General features: G+C 44.0%; 1 long non-coding RNA gene across 1 annotated transcript in view; it reads right to left on the bottom strand.

Annotated features, from left to right (window-relative positions):
* The window catches only part of LOC137327755 (uncharacterized), a 109,750-nt gene extending 92,123 nt beyond the window's left edge, over nucleotides 1-17,627 (bottom strand). Inside the window, exon 1 of the long non-coding RNA XR_010964543.1 lies at nucleotides 17,543-17,627. This is a non-coding gene — a long non-coding RNA (uncharacterized lncRNA). The remainder of the gene's footprint in view (nucleotides 1-17,542) is intronic.
* Between the last annotated feature and the right edge of the window lie 659 nt (nucleotides 17,628-18,286).

The following is an 18,286-nucleotide window of genomic DNA, read 5'->3' as shown; positions in this document are numbered from 1 at the left end:
ATTACTGGCAGTCAGTCACCTTCGCCAGCTTCGCAGATCAGGATCTTTTGTTTATTTTACACAAAGAAGTTTCAAGAGTGACATCTCATGAATGCTATCTGAAGAAGCTTGCAATCGTCGTTAAGGCTTTTCCAAAAAAAAATTGTTGCCAGCTATCACACTGCTCCTTAACAAATGGTGCATGGACCTCCCAGCTGGGGCACGGCTGGCATGTGAGATTTGCATCTTCACTTGTCATGGGAAATGGGAGTCAGGCCCACAACCCTTCGACCAATTGTTGCCCTAACCTCGGTCAGCTGCAATGTGTGAATTGGATGCACAAAAGAAGTGCCATTTGATCTGGCCCGGAGGTCTCCACAATCGGCCATGGCAACAACACAAACTGTTTCAGCTAAGGTACTGCAGCGGGTAAAGTCCTCGCAAATGGTTAATTTAACACCTAAATCAACTTTTATCTTGCTCAGTGCCACAGTCTAAATGGCAGCATCAGTGTTAAGGAACTTTAGCTCTTCCCTGCCCCCGACCAGCAGAATTTTAGCACTCAATCACCAGAAATTCTACAGTCAGTAACATTCAATTATTTTATAAACTGTTTGTCTCAGGAATTTTTCAAATGAATGGCTTTCACATCGCCTTCTAATCTCGAGTATTGCAACCAACAGGGTGTCAAAATTGAACAGTCCATGTAGGTTAGGGATTCAGTCTGCGTCCTTCTCACTAAGTTGACCGTTGCTCAGGCATAACCCCTGGTCTCAAAGGGGGAACTTTGAGCCGTGCAAGGTTTGGCAGATCCAGCTGATCTTTGCCACGAAGGTCACACTTTCTAGCAGAGTGAAATACGGCTGAACTTCCAGACAGCAGGCTTTCACACAGCGTCTAGACATTAAGGTGTCATTACACGCTTGCAAGGGAGCAACAGTTGCAAGGATTACATAGAATTATATCGAAATTACATTGCAGAAACAGGCCATTCGGCCCAACTGGTCTATGCCGGCGTTAATGCTTCACACGAGCCTCCTCCCTCCCTATTTCATCTAAGAAATGATCATCGAACATTTCGAGCCAATATTGTCCCTTCAGCAAGACCCAATATTAATGGTTGCCCACATGGCTCAAACAACATGTATTATTACTAGCACCTGGAATCCTGAGACATTTGCCCAAAAGGCAGGCTACTTCTGACTTATGCTTCTAATAACCTTGATACCCCAATTGTTGGCCTCCTGTTGGGCCTGCTTTCTACTGACTAGATCTAACCTTGCCTGTAAATCTTTGTTCTCGGCTTCCTGATGTGGGCTGCTCTTGCCATCATGTCAAAAGACCGTTTACAAGGGTCTCACGGCCTTGGTGAGAGCACAGAGGAGATTTACCAGAATGATACCAGGGGCAAGGGTCTTCAGTTATGTGGAGAGAAGCTAGGATGGTTCTCCTTAGTCATCCTCATGTTCAAATCTTAGTCTGAGCCACATAGTGAAATCTGAAGATGGGTGACCAAAAGCTTGGTCAAAGATACAGATTTTAAGGAGCATCTTAAAGGAGGAGAGGTAGAGAGGCAGACAGGTTTAGGGAGAGGATTCTAGAACTTAGAGCCTAAACGGCTGAAGGCTCGGCAGCCAAAGATGGGGTGAAGGATGTGGGGGATCCACAAGAGACCAGATTTGGAGGAACGCATAGTTCTTGGAATGTTGTAGGGCTGGAGGAGGTTACAGAGATCGGGAGGGGCGAAGCCAGAGAAGGATTTGAACACGAGGATGAACATTTTAACATCAGGCATTGATGAACCAAGAGCCAATGTAGGTCAGCAAGCACAGGGGTGATGGGTGAACGGGACTTGGTGCGAGTGAGGATACGGGCAGCAGAGTTTTGGATGAGCTCAGGTTTACGGAACGTGGAAGACAGGTGGCCGGCCAGGAGAGCATTGGAATAGTCTAGTCTAGAGGTAACAAAGGTATGGATGAGGGTTTCAGCAGCAGAATGGGCTGAGGCAGGGGCGGAGAAGGGAAAAATTACAGAGGTAGAAGTAAGCGACCTTGGTGATGGAGAGGATATAGGGAACCTGTTTCAAACCATCCGCATGCTTCCCAACACCCTTGCAACTGCCCTTTGCAAATGCAGCTGTAATTCCTCTTAATGCTTTTTTTTATTCATTCATGGGATGTGGGCGTCGCTGGCAAGGCCAGCATTTATTGCCCATCCCTAATTGCTCTTGAGAAGGTGGTGGTGAGCCGCCTTCTTGAACCGCTGCAGTCCGTGTGGTGAAGGTTCTCCCACAGTGCTGTTAGGAAGGGACTTCCAGGATTTTGACCCAGCGACGATGAAGGAACGGCGATATATTTCCAAGTCGGGATGGTGTGTGACTTGGAGGGAAACGTGCAGGTGGTGTTGTTCCCATGTGCCTGCTACCCTTGTCCTTCTAGGTGGTAGAGGTCGCGGGTTTGGGAGGTGCTGTCGAAGAAGCCTTGGTGAGTTGCTGCAGTGCATCCTGTGGATGGTACACACTGCAGCCACGGTGCGCCGGTGGTGAAGGGAGTGAACGTTTAGGGAGGTGGATGGGGTGCCAATCAAGCAGGCTGCTTTGACCTGGATGGCCTGCTTTCACTCTTCCTTGCTGGTAACCAATGTAAGGAATCTTACAACACCAGGTTATAGTCCAACTGTTTTATTTGAAAATCACCAGCTTTTGGAGGCTTTCTCCTTCGTCAGGTGAAGTGTGGGATTCCATGGAAGGTTACCGCATTTATAGTCAGAGAACAATACCTGGTGATTACAGATAATCTTTCCAACTGCCCGTTGTCAAGGCAATCAAAGTGATCAGACAGAGAGATGTTACCTACAGGACCACCGAATATACAAACGGCCAGAACAAAAGACAGACAGAGAGAGAGTGAAACATCCGAAAGGAAGAGAAAGACAGAGAATGACCCGTTGTATTAAAAACAGATAACTTTTTTTCGCTGGTGGGGTTACGTGTAGCGTGACATGAACCCAAGATCCCGGTTGAGGCCTTCCTCATGGGTGCGGAACTTGGCTATCAATTTCTGCTCGTTGATTTTGTGTTGTCGTGTGTCTCGAAGGCCGCCTTGGAGAACGTTTACCCGAAGATCGGTGGCTGAATGTCCTTGGCTGCTTAAGTGTTTCTCGACTGGGAGGGAACCCTTCTGTCTGGCAATTGTTGCGCGGTGTCCGTTCATCCGTTGTCGCAGTGTCTGCATGGTCTCGCCGATGTACCATGCTCCAGGGCATCCTTTCCTGCAACGTATGAGGTAGACAACGTTGGCCGAGTCACAGGAGTATGAACCATGTACCTGGTGGGTGGTGTCCTCTCGTGTGATGGTGGTATCTGTGTCGATGATCTGGCATGTCTTGCAGAGGTTGCCGTGGCAGGGTTGCGTGGTGTCGTGGACGCTCTTCTCCTGAAAGCTGGGTAATTTGCTGTGAACGATGGTCTGTTTGAGGTTGGGTGGCTGTTTGAAGGCGAGTAGTGGAGGTGTGGGGATGGCCTTAGCGAGGTGTTCGTCGTCATCGATGACATGTTGAAGGCTGTGGAGAACATGGCGTAGTTTCTCCGCTCTGTCTTTCTCTTCCTTTCGGATGTTTCTCTCTCTCTCTCTGTCTGTCTGTCTTTTGTTCTGGCCGTTTGTATATTTCAGTGGTCCTGTAGGTAACATCTCTCTGTCTGAACACTTTGATTGCCTTGACAACGGGCAGTTGGAAAGATTATCTGTAATCATCAGGTATTGTTCTCTGACTATAAATGCGGTAATCTTCCATGGAATCCCACACTTCACCTGACGAAGGAGAAAGCCTCCGAAAGCTTGTGATTTTCAAATAAAACAGTTGGACTATAACCTGGTGTTGTAAGATTCCTTACATTTGTCAACCCCAGTCCATCACCAGCATCTCCACATCATTGTTAGTAACCAGCAGTGAGCGGTGACTTTCAGTACAGACATCGCAACACATTATTTTCCTTTGCTTACAGAGAAATCTGATAGCAATATAGCAACAGCAACAAGGATGACCTATTACAATGGATACTGGTAACATGGTAATCATTATTCTGCAATCTTCAGAGCCAGATTTTCAATCATTATTTATCACCCCAGTTACATAACCTGTTTGATTTCCATGTATATTTACACAGGCAAATTTGCAACCATCCGAGACCGTATCAATGGCATGGAAGTATGAAAAGGAACATAAACGGCATGAGAATTATGACCTGCTGGGAACATTAATTGCAAAGCTCTCATTATATAAAACATCAATTAAATTCCCAGTCCCCGTTTGCTTCTATTATTTCCCTTACAACTTATCAGAATACAGTTTCACCACAGCTCTTGCATAATGAGCTTTTAATTTGTTTCTTCACAATGTTTGATTGTATTAGGACTTTCACTGTATTAGGAGCGAGAGAGTTGAATGTTTGATGAGGCTGATAAAAGTTACAGTCACAAGAAGCAGCTAAATTTGCTACAAGTAAAGGAGGATCTAGTTGTGACTCCACAATTATTTTTCTACAGGACTTATGGGCCTGATTTCCCTCTTTTGTTCCTGGAGGTTTTATAGTTCCTGAGTCGGAGGATCGAGGAACTAACCTGATATCAGTGGGTAGCACTCTCACCTCTGAGCCAGAAAGTCATGGGTTCAAACCCCATTCCAGGGCCCATAATTTAGGCTGTCACTTCAATGCTGCACTGTTGGAGGTGCCGCCTATTGAATGAGATGTTAAACCGAGGTTCTATCTGACATCTCAGGTGGAGGTAAAAGATCCCAACTATTCGAGGAGGTCAGGGAAAACTATTCGAAGAGGAGCAAGGGGAGTTCTCCTGGTGTCCTGGCCAACATTCTCCTTCAATCAACATAGTATTATAGTATGTTACAGCACTGAAGGAGGCCATTCGGCCCATCGTGCCTGTGCCGGCACTTTGATAGAGCTATCCAATTAGTTCCACTCCCCCTGCCCTTTCCCCATAGCCCTGCAAATTTTTACCCTTCAAGTATTTATCCAATTCCCTTTTGAAGGTTACTATTTAATCTGTTTCCACCACTTTTTCAGGCAGTGCATTCAAGATCATAACAACTTTCTGCGTAAAAAAATGTTTCCTCTTGTCGCCTCTGGCTCTTTTGGGAAACTACTTTAAATCTGTGTTCTCTGGTTACCAACCCTTCTGCCACTGGAAAAAGTTTCTCCTTATTTACTCGGATCAAAACCGTTCATTATTTTAAACACCGCCATTAAATCTCCTCTTAACCTTCTCTGCTCTCTGGAGAACAACCCCAGCTTCTACAGTCTCTCCACGTAAAAAAAGTATTATCTTATTGCTGTTTGTGGGACCTTGCTGCGTGCAAATTGGCTGTCGGGTTAAGATACAAGTGAATAATTTCTTCTCTTTTATTCTTATACTCAAACATGTCGGAGGATACAAATCATTTATTCTGATTAACATAGCAGACATGTGAGTGATACCAACTCTTATTTCTCGTCCCTGAAAGCCCACCGAGAAATAAACCATTTCGACCATCAACCTGGTATTGAAACCTTGATTATTTTTCATCTATTATACAAGTCCATTTTCTGATTGTCTGCACACAGGAGAACCAAGTACCAAAGACCTACAGAGTGCATGTGATCATTGACGGTGTGTGCACCAATAAGCACACTGCAATCAAGAAACGGGTCCACAGATATATTAATTATTTTCACTATAGGTTACTCATTTACACGGGCAGGATCCAAAAAGATGCACTAGACAAGCGAGTACTTGATAGGAATCTGATTGCAATTAAAAAGCAACTGCATTGTGGAAATGAAGTGTTGAATATAGGTCAGCACTCAATGAATGCAAATAGAATTCCAGAGCCATAGTCTGGCCGCGAATGGTGTAGAAGTTGTGGAATGACAGCATGTTAAAACTATCCTCTCGTAACACTCAGTGCTGGGAACTGTGGCCATAAAACTCACTTGCAACAGGAGCTGTGTTATGAGCTGCTCTTATTGGCACTATTTACCTATGACACAGTTGCCCCATGTTGCTTTCCTTCTCAAGACTATTTCAATCACTATTTTACTCCATCAAGTTGCCTGGACTGCTGCTCACCTTCAAGGTTAACTAGACCGGTTATCAGACTTTTCTGCGTGGGACATCTCTTTGACGCACTCTTGGGGAGCCCCCCCCCAGTCCCGTACTAACTTTCAAAGGATAGATCCCCCCTCTCTAAAGGAAAGTAGTGTTATGGTTTCCTACATTACAACAGTGACTACATTTCAAAAGTACTTCATTGGCTGTAAAGATTTGGGACATCCTGAGGTTGTGAAAGACTCTGTACAATTGCAAGTCGTTCTTTCATCTTTCTTAGAAACCAGATTAATTTAGTAAACAGCAATAGAAGTAACGTATTTTAAGTGAAAAAGAAATCCAGAAAGAGACAGATGGGTATAAATCTGATGGCCCTTGGACTCCCTAAAGCCCGGGACCTCCAGGTTGCAAACAGGGTTGAATCTCCCTTGACTTCAGTAATACTTATAGGATGTGTTTTAACCCTGCCCGCCTGGCAGAAATAGTGTGGGGAAAGGGGGTTAAAATAGTGGGGGAGGGGTCACAACACTTTCCCAATGGGCTCCCGCCCTCCACCATCTTAGCTGACCTCAGATCGAGTTACATCAAAACTACAGCACAGAAACTGGCCATTCGGCCCGACTAGTCTATGCAGGTGTTTATGCTCCACATGAGCCTCCTCCCACCCTACTTCAACTAACCCTGTCAGCATATCCTTCTATTCCTTTCTCCCTCATTTGTTTATCTAGCTTCCCCTTAAATGTATCTATGCTAGTCGCCTCAACTACTCCTTGTGATAGTGTGTTCCACATTCTGACCACTGTCTGGGTGATGAGGTTTCGCCTGAATTCCCCATTGGATTTATTAGTGACTATCTTATACTTATGGCTCTTAGTTCTCTTCTGCCTGCAAGTGGAAACATAGGAACATAGGAAATGAGGCCCGGGAGTTAAAAGGATCTGAGCCTCAGGCTGAACTCTTCATGGGGAGTTACCAAACTGCCACTTCCCTCGAGTCAAAATCGATGCAATCGGAAGCTGCAAAGAAAGAAAGAACTTGCATTTATATAGAGCACCATTCATAACCTCAGGACTTCCCAAAGCGCTTCACAGCCAATGAATTATTTCTGAAGTGTAGTCACTGTTGTAATGTAGGAAACGCAGCAGCAAATTTGCGCACAGCAAGCTCCCACAAACAGCACTGTGATAATGGCCAGATCATCTGTTTTAGTGATATTGGTTGAGAGATAAATATAGGCCAAGGACACCGGGGGAGAACTCCCCTGCTCTTCTTCAGAATAAATCTGTGGGATCTTTTACATCCAACCAAGAAGGCAGACAGGGCCTCGATTTAACATCTCATCTGAAAGACGGCACCTCCGACAGTGCAGCACTCCTTCAGTACTACACTGGGAGCATTAGCCGAGATTTTGTGTTCAAGTCTCTGGAGTAGGACTTGAACTCACGACCTGCTGACTCAGAGGCGTGAGTGTCTCCCACTGAGCCACGGCTAACACTAAGATCTTCTGGGAATCTAAGTTTGAAAAGGGTAAAATTGGCTTAAAAGTGCCTTTACTCAACTATTTACCAAAAGGTCCATTGATCGCTTGAACACATCCTCCTGTAACACGTCTTCCAGTGCAGCTTTGACATCTGTAGGACCGCTGCAATACTTAATTGAACCCCAGCCACCCACTGTAGCACTGACAACGCACTGATTTATCTATTGCTCTAAACAACCAAAGCAATTAAATGGTCCGTTACAACAGAGCTCTCATATAAATGCCACTGCATTTGAAATGTGGGCTGAGAAACAAAATGCCTTTCAAATGCTCGAGCAAAAGAGAGAAGTGAGCTGCGTTGCTGTGCAGCAAAACTTTATCTACAGCCGATCTCCCGAAGTCCAAGAGGAACACAACTACGTGCTTTACAGATACTGGAGGGGTTCCTACTGATATTGCTCTGAATCTCGGTATAAATATTTCCAATTTCTGAAAAGAATAGCATTTCTTACTCGCTTGCACACTGGGGTCGACTGTGACAAATTGTGAGCTGCTATCCAGCGACACTCATGCATCGAGCCGGGAGCCAATTGCATCAGCTGATGGGAAGGTCACGGGTTCAAATCTCACTCCCAAGACTTGAGTGCGTAATCCAGGCTGACACTTCAGCACAGTGCTGAGGGAGTGCTGCACTGTCAGAGGTGCCGTCTTTTGGATGAGACGTTAAACCAAAACCCCGTCGGTCCTCTCAGACGGACGTAAAAGATCTCACTGCACTATTGAGAGAAGGGTAAGGGAGTTTTCTCAGTGTCCTGGCCAATATATAACCCTCAGTATCAAACAGTATCAAAACTTGGTTGTTCATCTCATTGCCATTTGTGGGACCTTGCTGTGTGCAAATTGGCTGCCACGTTTGTCTTCATAACAACAGTGACTACACTTCAAAAAGTAAGGAATTGGCTGTAAAGTGCTTGAGAATGTGAAAGGCACTGTACAAATGCAAATTCTTTCTTTCTTCATCCATCAGCTGATCTGTTGGTTCACAGACAAATGAGATGAACACGGAGAGTAAACGGGGACGTTAACTCATTGACAATACCCTAGTTTCTTAATCCTAACTCACTGACAATACCCTAGTTTCTTAATCCTAACTCACTGACAATACCCTAGTTTCTTAATCCTAACTCACTGACAATACCCTAGTTTCTTAATCCTAACTCACTGACAATACCCTAGTTTCTTAATCCTAACTCACTGACAATACCCTAGTTTCTTAATCCTAACTCACTGACAATACCCTAGTTTCTTAATCCTAACTCACTGACAATACCCTAGTTTCTTAATCCTAACTCACTGACAATACCCTCGTTTCTTAATCCTAACTCACTGACAATACCCTAGTTTCTTAATCCTCTGAAAACACCTAAACACAAACGCATTTAGGAAAAAGATTCTCCTCCAATGGGTCCCATAGGTGATCGGCTTAATCTGCTGTTTTATTGGTTTGCTGCCATACGAGTGCCACCAGCTCAGTCTAGACCTGCCATAAAGGCGTCTGGGTCTCAATCAGTCAATGGCAATCCCAGCGTAAGGGTGCAGGATCCGCTAAAGCAGGTCACCGGAAAACCAGAGCTTCTTCGGGAATCATTGCGAGCTGGCGGTAAGAGCTCAGCATGAAACGGTAATGTTACACTGTGTTTTATATAAGGAATTAAGCTTGCATGTTGAAGTACTGAAATAATCTGTTGTAACTGATGACCCAGTGACCTCCAGGAGCATTCCGGCATTTAATGAATCTCGCTGACAACAGCCCTGAATTGATGATATTTTTAGTGATTGGTCAACAATCAGATTTAAGTATTTTTCCTTTCTCACCTAAGCTATTGGACGTCCATCCATTCTGTACACGTCCGCTGCTTCCTCCGCCAATGTGCATTGCCTTATAGTCAACCATGTCGATTTCCTCACATCCCTTTAAATGATAGCAGTCTTCCCCATACTAGACTGGACCCATAGATTGATAACATTTTTACGCAGCGAGTTGTTATGATCTGGAATGCACTGCCTGAAAGGGCGGTGGAAGCAGATTCAATCGTAACTTTCAAAAGGGGAATTGGATAAATACTTGAAAAGGAAAAATGTGCAGGACAATGGGGAAAGAGATGGGGGAGTGGGACTAATTGGATAGCTCTTTCAAAGAGCCGGCACAGGCTTGATGGGCCAAATGGCCTCCTTCTGTGCTGTATGATACTGCTTCCACCACTGTTTCTAGTAGGGCATTCCATGTGCATAGAATCCTCTGCGTAAAAAATAATTCTCCTAACCTCTCCCTTCTATCCTTTAGGTGATCAAGCCTCTCGTTACCAACTCACCAACCAGTGTTCATCCCTGTTCATCAAAATCCCTCATAATTTTAAACACCGCTATTAAATCTCCTCTTAACCTTCTTTGTTCCAACCAAAACAACCCTAATTTCTGTAGTCTCTAGATAACCAAGTCTCTCATCCCTTGTCCATTTATCATCTTGGAAAGCATCAGATATTGACGTAAGCACTGAGGTAAATATGTCGGCTATATCTCAATTATAAAATTAGAATAGATCATGTCCGGCTGTGATATACGATTTTGTCATGCATGAATTATCTAATTAGCTTCACTATGTAAAATGCTATTACATGGATCAAAACCTGCATTGCATTACCAGTCTTCATTTGTTAATTGTTATACCTTCATTACCATGGCAACAGAATTTTGGCTAAAGGAAGGAGCACACTTGAAAGGAGTGAGAAAAGGGTAGAGATAAAGACCCAACTTGAAATAATGCCCGGGAGGAGACCGGCACACAATACATTAGAACAATGTTCTTTCACTTCAAAGGCCTGCAAATGAAGCCAAGCCGAAGAGATGGGGTAAAATTCTCTTTGATGCAATTTATGTTCTTTCTTTCTTTCATTCATTCATGTGTTACATTAGCAGGAGGCTATTGCCACAAAAAAAAGCAAACCAAGCATTCGGGTTCATTTCTAGAGGGATAGAATTGAAAAGCAGAGAAGTTATGTTCAACTTGTATTGAACCTTGGTGAGACCACACTTGGAGTACTGTGAACAGTTCTGGTCTCCGTATTATAGAAAGGATATAGAGGCACTGGAGAAGGTGCAAAAAAAATTTACTAGGATGATACCAGAACTGAGAGGTTATAACTATCAGGAAAGATTGGCTGAGGCTCTTTTCTGTAGAAAAGAGAAGACTGAGGGGTGACCTGACAGAGATCTTTAAGATAATAAAAGGGTTTGATTGGGTAGACGTAAAGAAGATGTTTCCACTTGCGGGAGAGACGAGAACTACGGGTCATAAATATAAGATAGTCACAAATAAATCCAATAGGGAATTCAGGAGAAACTTCTTTACCCAGAGAGTGGAGAGAATGTGGAATTTGCTACCACAAGGAGTAGTTGAGGCAAATAGCATAGATGCATTTAAGGAGAAGCTAGATAAACACACGAGGGAGAAAGGAATAGAAGGATATGCTGATAGGGTTAGATGAAGTAGGGAGGGAGTAGGCTCGTCTGGAGCACAAATGCCAGTATGGACCTGTTGGGCCGAATGGCCTGTTTCAGCATTGTACATTCTATGTAATTCTATGTAAGGTACACCAGTTGCAAACGACATTACTGCCGGGGCTGATGCTGTTGGCCGAACAAGCATTCATAATAACCCTTCTCTTCGACGATAGACTTTATTTTTGCTAATTCCTGAACACATGAACCATGGCTATTCCTGCGGTCCGAGCATCCCAGGGCAGCCATTTTGAATTTAGCCAAGGAACAGCCTCCATTGTGAACTTAGCTACTCTTGCTCCTTAAGACTATATAAAAACCAAATTCAAAATTCCAATTCTTGTCACGCTGCTCCATCTTCCGGCTGCAAGGCGTCCAATGTAAAATTAGTTTAACTGTCTGGAATTGGCACTCTCATTCAGAGACCACGAGGATAGCCACAAAACAGAAAATGGAAAAACAAGATGCACGAGTGCAGTACCAGCTATTCTTTGGATGTTGGCGTTAGAACATAATTATTGAGACAGAATAGAGGGAGTGCTACTCAGCATCATGGCTACTAAATTACATCCTTTTCCTTGACAGTCAATAATATTCACCAGGTTTCCCCCACCAACAAAATTTACAAGTAATGACCCATTGCCAAAGCTTAAAGGTCATGAATTTTTATTTTAAGGTGCGGCACTTTATTTATGATGGCAGCCACAATAGATGGAATATCAACAGGCTCTCCAGCTTGTGATATTAATCCTCAGCCCATGTTCTTGGCCACATAACTGAAGCCCAATAAACAGTATGTAGGGTGTGTGTCAGCTGTGCTACCGAAGTAACCCATAATGGTCCATGGCAATTGTTTCATTCCACATGATTTATGCAGAGCATTCCCTCTCGCAGTCTAGTTCTTGGAAGAAATTTTCAGCAGAATTACTGAGGCAAACAGAGGGACAAAGAAGTGTTGAGAGAGGAGAGAGCAAAGAGACTGGCAACAATTTTTCAATCATCTTTAAATATGCAAATTACACTGTGGGACTGGAGTGCAGCCAATGTGAAATCTTTGTTCCAGTCCAGAGAGAGAGAGAGAATGATAAACTGTAGGAACCATAGACCAGTTAGTCGAACGTTAGTTGTGGGCAAACTCTTAGAATTCATAATTCGACATAAAATTAGAAAGCATTTCGAAATACAAGGGTTAATCAAGCACAGCCAGCACGGATTTATTAAAGGCAAGTCATGTTTGACAAATTTAAAGGAGTTTTTTTTTAAAGTAACTGATTGGAAAGATGAAGGGAATGCAGTAGATGTGTATGAATTTTCAGAAGGTCATTGATCAGATGTGTCATAAGACACTTGTTAGAGAACTTCAAGCTTACGGCATAACGTAGCAGGGCAGATAGGAAGTTGCTTGACGGGAAGGAAACAAAGAGTTTGGGCATATGGAAGTTGCTCAGATTGGAGAAAGGTTGGAAGTGGTGTACCCCCAGGGGACAGTGCTGAGTCCACTTTCATTCTTAGTACATATAAATCTTTGTTGCCTTGGGGATAAGGGAACACAGTCTCAAAATTTGTTGATGACACAAAAGTAGGGCGTTTGCCAGTGAGCAGGACTGTAATTCATGCTACTGGCGCATCCCCAATTTTCAATGCTTCACCATTGGTGGCCGTGCCTTCAGCTTCCTAAGCCCTAAGCTCTGGAATTCCCTCCATAAACCTCTCCACCTCTCTCTCCTTCTTCAAGACACTCATTAAAACCTACCTCTTTGACCAAGCTTTTGGTCACCTGTCCCAATATGCTAAATGGGATAGATTCAGAACAGATCTAGCAGCTCAAAACTGGGCATCCATGAGGTGCTGTGGGCCATCAGCAGCAGCAGAATTGTATTCTAGCACAATCTGTAACCTCATGGCCCGGCATATTCCTCACTCTACCATTACCAACAAGCCAGGGGATCAACCCTGGTTCAATGAGGAGTGTAGAAGAGCATGCCAGGAGCAGCACCAGGCGTATCTAAAAATGAGGTGCCAACCTGGTGAAGCTACAACTCAGGACTACATGCATGCTAAACAGTGGAAGCAACATGCTATAGACAGACCTAAGCGATTCCACAACCAACGGATCAGATCAAAGCTCTGCAGTCCTGCCACATCCAATCGTGAATGGTGGTGGACAATTAAACAACTAACGGGAGGAGGAGGCTCTGAATACATCCCCACCCTCAATGATGGTGGAGTCCAGCACGTGAGTGCAAAAGACAAGGCTGAAGCGTTTGCAACCATCTTCAGCCAGAAGTGCCGAGTGGATGATCCATCTCGGCCTCCTCCCGAAATCCCCACAATCACAGAAGCCAGTCTTCAGCCAATTCGATTCACTCCACGTGATACCAAGAAATGGCTGAGTGCACTGGATACAGGCTAAGGGCCCCGACAACATCCCGGCTGTAGTGCTGAAGACTTGTGCTCCAGAACTGGCTGCGCCTCTAGCCAAACTGTTCCAGTACAGCTACAACACTGGCATCTACCCGACAATGTGGAAAATTGCCCAGGTATGTCCTGTCCACAAAAAGCAGGACAAATCCAATCCGGCCAATTACCGCCCCATCAGTCTACTCTCAATCATCAGCAAAGTGATGGAAGGTGTTGTCGACAGTGCTATCAAGCGGCACTTACTCACCAATAACCTGCTCACCGATGCTCAGTTTGGGTTCCGCCAGGACCACTCGGCTCCAGACCTCATTACAGCCTTGGTCCAAACATGGACAAAAGAGCTGAATTCCAGAGGTGAGGTGAGAGTAACTGCCCTTGACATCAAGGCAGCATTTGACCAAGTGTGGCACCAAGGAGCCCGAGTAAAACTGAAGTCAATTGGAATCAGGGGGAAAACTCTCCAGTGGCTGGAGTCATACCTAGCACAAAGGAAGATGGTAGTGGTTGTTGGAGGCCAATCATCTCAGCCCCACGACATTGCTGCAGGAGTTCCTCAGGGCAGTGTCCTCGGCCCAACCATCTTCAGCTGCTTCATCAATGACCTTCCCTCCATCATAAGGTCAGAAATGGGGATGTTCGCTGATGATTGCACAGTGTTCAGTTCCATTTGCAGCCCCTCAAATAATGAAGCAGTCCGAGCCCGCATGCAGCAAGACCTGGACAACATCCAGGCTTGGGCTCATAAGTGGCAAGTAACATTCATGCCAGACAAGCGCCAGGCAATGACCATCTCCAACAAGAGAGAGTCTAACCACCTCCCCTTGACATTCAACGGCATTACCATCGCCGAATCCCCTACCATCAACAGCCTGGGGGTCACCCTTGACCAGAAACTTAATTGGACCAGCCATATAAATACTGTGGCTACAAGAGCAGGTCTGAGACTGGGTATTCTGTGGCAAGTGACTCACCTCCTGACTCCCCAAAGCCTTTCCACCATCTACAAGGCACAAGTCAGGAGTGTGATGGAATACTCTCCACTTACCTGGATGAGTGCAGCTCCAACAACACTCAAGAAGCTCGACACTATCCAGGACAAAGCAGCCCACTTGATTGGCACCCCATCCACCACCCTAAACATTCACTCCCTTCACCATCAGCGCACTGTGGCTGCAGTGTGTACCATCCACAGGATGCACTGCAGCAACTCGCCAAGGCTTCTTCGACAGCACCTCCCAAACCCGTGACCTCTACCACCTGGAAGGACGAGAGCAGCAGGTACATGGGAACAACACCACCTGCACGTTCCCCTCCAAGTCACACACCATCCCGACTTGGAAATATATCGCCGTTTCCTTCATCGTCGCTGGGTCAAAATCCTGGAACTCCCTTCCTAGTAGCACTGTGGGAGAACCTTCACCACACAGACTGCAGAGGTTCAAAGGCGGCTCACCACCAACTTCACAAGGGCAATTAGGGATGGGCAATAAATGCCGGCCTCGCCAGCGACGCCCACATCCCATGAACGAATAATAAAAAAAATCTCCTTAAGTAGCTCAGTGTCAAATTTTGTTTGAAAATCGCTCCTGTGAAGCGTTTGTCTATATTGTTACAAAAATACACATCCTAATGTGGTATTTCGAGAACTCCAACACCCTGATCCCAGTGCTCTCAAGCTCTGAGATCCCCCCTCAACACCAAAAGTATTATTCGACCACATTCCAGAACCTCCCTTTTGCCAGCGCTATCTTCAGTGTTGATAAACCAGTGTTCCCGAAAACACCACTTGGCATAATCCAACTGTTCTTATAAAATATCTAACAAAGTCACGGGAGATTTATTAGTTGTAAACTTAACATCTTGTGTATGGTGTGCACTTCCTTTATAAATTAACTTTACTTCCTGTGTCACAATTTTTGAGATACACTTTATGTGTTAACATACAGTGCGAACAATTCGTATCAACAATTTGTGTCAACATTTCATCATCGCACTTATGGGTTGACATAAAGTAAAACAGCAGAAGATCAGACCCGGAGAGGAAAGGACTGCAAGATAAGCAGTTAGAAAACTGCCATTGTGAAACGTCTAAGGGCTTGTGTGGACCAATCTTGACTGACCAGTCAGAATGACCTGATTAAAAAAAGTGAACTAATTCAGTCACTCAAAATGTTTCTGAAAAAAAGATTGTCCGCCATTTTTTTCTCAGCAACCTAAATTTCTTAAGTTCAAAGTAAGGTTTGAAACAAAATAAAAACATCAAAAATTATATCATTTGCAATATTATGATTAATTCTATACACTGAATTGCCTTTTGGGTCTTTTAATACCTTTATTAATTTTTTTATTTGAAGGCCTCAGATCTTGCCAACGGCCCGGACTTGGATTTGATAGATATGAATTTGTTCTACCATTCCAGTGGCCTCTTGCTGTAACTCTGGTTAAAATCCAGTGAAATGGTCACAAACTCCACTGGGACCCATTTCTGCCTGGTCCCAGACTTACACTGGAGTTTCCTGTAGCCCTATTTGGGGGCACAGCTTTCAACTGCCCCAAACAAAGCCTGACTGAGGGGGTGGGGACAAGGGTGATGAATTTGAGTAGATTTTCATATAACTGTTAAATAAAAGCTATTCATGTCTTTCTTCAGAAAGTGTATTAAGCTGAGAGAGTAAGAGAAGCAGTGTCTAAATTGGATATTTTTTTCTTAACAAATAGATTGAATTTTGAAATATTCTTAGGCAAATGGGCTGATTCACATCACCTCTGATTTGTTGATAGTTAGAAAATGTAAAAGTTTTAATTATTGACAGCTATGAGGCAGGGAGAGAGACAAAGACAGATATAGACACACAGAGACGTGTGCAGAATCCAGACACACAACACTAAATTCAATGTTTGCAAAGATCTCTTGAACATAAGAAATAGGAGCAGGAGTAGGTCACACGGCTGCTAAATGTCTGTTTTGCCAAACCCCAGGGTCATTGCTGCAGTGCGACGAAAGCCCAGGATTGTGCCCAGTGCAGCTAAACCCCACCTTTCCAAAATACCAACAACCTATATTCAACTGGGACATCTTGCTGTGTATCTTCAGTTTTAAAAATGTAAAGGGTTAAAAATTAAACACAGTAGTAAAGAAATATATCGAAAATAAAGGCCAATTGTTTATGGTTTTCACAGAGCCGTAGATTTCAATCTCCAATAAAAACCCCAGGGTACAATGTACCAAAAATGGAAGTTGACTTATTCAGTGACTAGAAATGAATGGTCCTTTGAATACATTGTGTGTTACACAGGGCAAGGCCAGTTATAAATCAGCATATCTTCCAACTTACTGCGAGCCATACTGTAGGAGATCTGCTCGTAATATTTTAAAAGTCTTGCAGCTACCGGTCACTTTTGGATTGTCACATTTACTTCCTGTTGTCACACCCTTGCCATCACAGTTTGTTGATTGGTTCAAAATAACACAGAATCAAATGAGAACTGAAGGGGTTGAGAACCAAAAGCAAGCGAAGCAATTAGAAATCTGCCAATGAGAATCTACAGAGACTGCGAGAAAACAACCAATCATGAACGACCAGTCAGGATTAATCCATTGATGAAACCAAAAGGTGAACCAATCAAATTGCTCAAAATGCTTCTTGAACATAAAATTTCCTCCCAAAGCACCAGAATAACTTAAAAAAAAAATAGAATTTAACTTATCCAGTCACTATAAATCAATTGCCCTAACGTTATGCCTTAGTTGTCAGAACACACCTATTATTAAAAGCAGTATATCCGCCAACTCACTGAGAACAATGCCAAAGGGGATCTGCCAACGATGCATTACATTTTAGTTGTTTAATGATAGATTTTCAACTCTTCAATTATTAGTGAACTCCCCACAGAAAACAATGAATAAAACTGTATAGAATCATATTTGGTTCTGTAACTCAATTTTAAATGGATCTTTACAACTGTTTTACATTAATATAATATCTGATGATGAATTTCGTACCTGCGGGCTATCATGCGTTTCTACAGCAGTAATGGTTCTGGGATGCTGTTTACAGGAATGCTGAGGTCTCTCTCCCAATCGAGGTATCGGAGGGCTGCTGACTCGAAGGCTCCCCGGTTTCTCTCTCGCACTCTCATTCGGGGCTGACTGCAGACAGGTGATCTTGTCAGTCCTGGAGAAAGAGGAGAGATTTGTGAGAAATTGAGCCAATTCCAAAACGCCTGCACGAAGCTTTCTGGCAAAAGCTTCCGGTGGGGATATTTCGCATGTTAAGAGCCGAAACCCTAAGCCCTGGCTGATTGTATAAAGACTGCAGGTAAAGGGATGTCCCCCATCACAGGGAGAATACCATTCCCATAAATAGCACTGCCCCCAGGATCAATCAAACAGCAAGATCAAAAAGATGAAAGTGAACAATGTGCTTTGCTCGTATCTAAATAATCAATCGCCGAGAAACTAAATTTCAAGTATCGTAACACACAACAGTTAGAATTTAGCAATACACGGACGGACGGAAGTGAGGAAGCAAGGGAGGAAGGAAGAGGAGTGAAGGGCGGACTTGAATTTACATTGAGCCTTTCACAACCACAGGAGGTCCCAGGTGCTTCACAGTCAAAGAAATGTTGTCACTGGTGTAATGTAGGAAACGCGGCATCCAGTTTGCACACAGCAAGATCCCACAAACAGCAATGAGATAAATGACCAAATTAGCTGTTTCTTTAGCAATGTTGATTAAGGGATAAA

This window comes from Heptranchias perlo, chromosome 12 (assembly GCF_035084215.1).
Source record: "Heptranchias perlo isolate sHepPer1 chromosome 12, sHepPer1.hap1, whole genome shotgun sequence".
Lineage (NCBI taxonomy): Eukaryota > Metazoa > Chordata > Chondrichthyes > Hexanchiformes > Hexanchidae > Heptranchias > Heptranchias perlo.
Note: the sequence above shows the minus strand (reverse complement) of the source record. Positions and strands in the feature narration are given on the sequence as shown.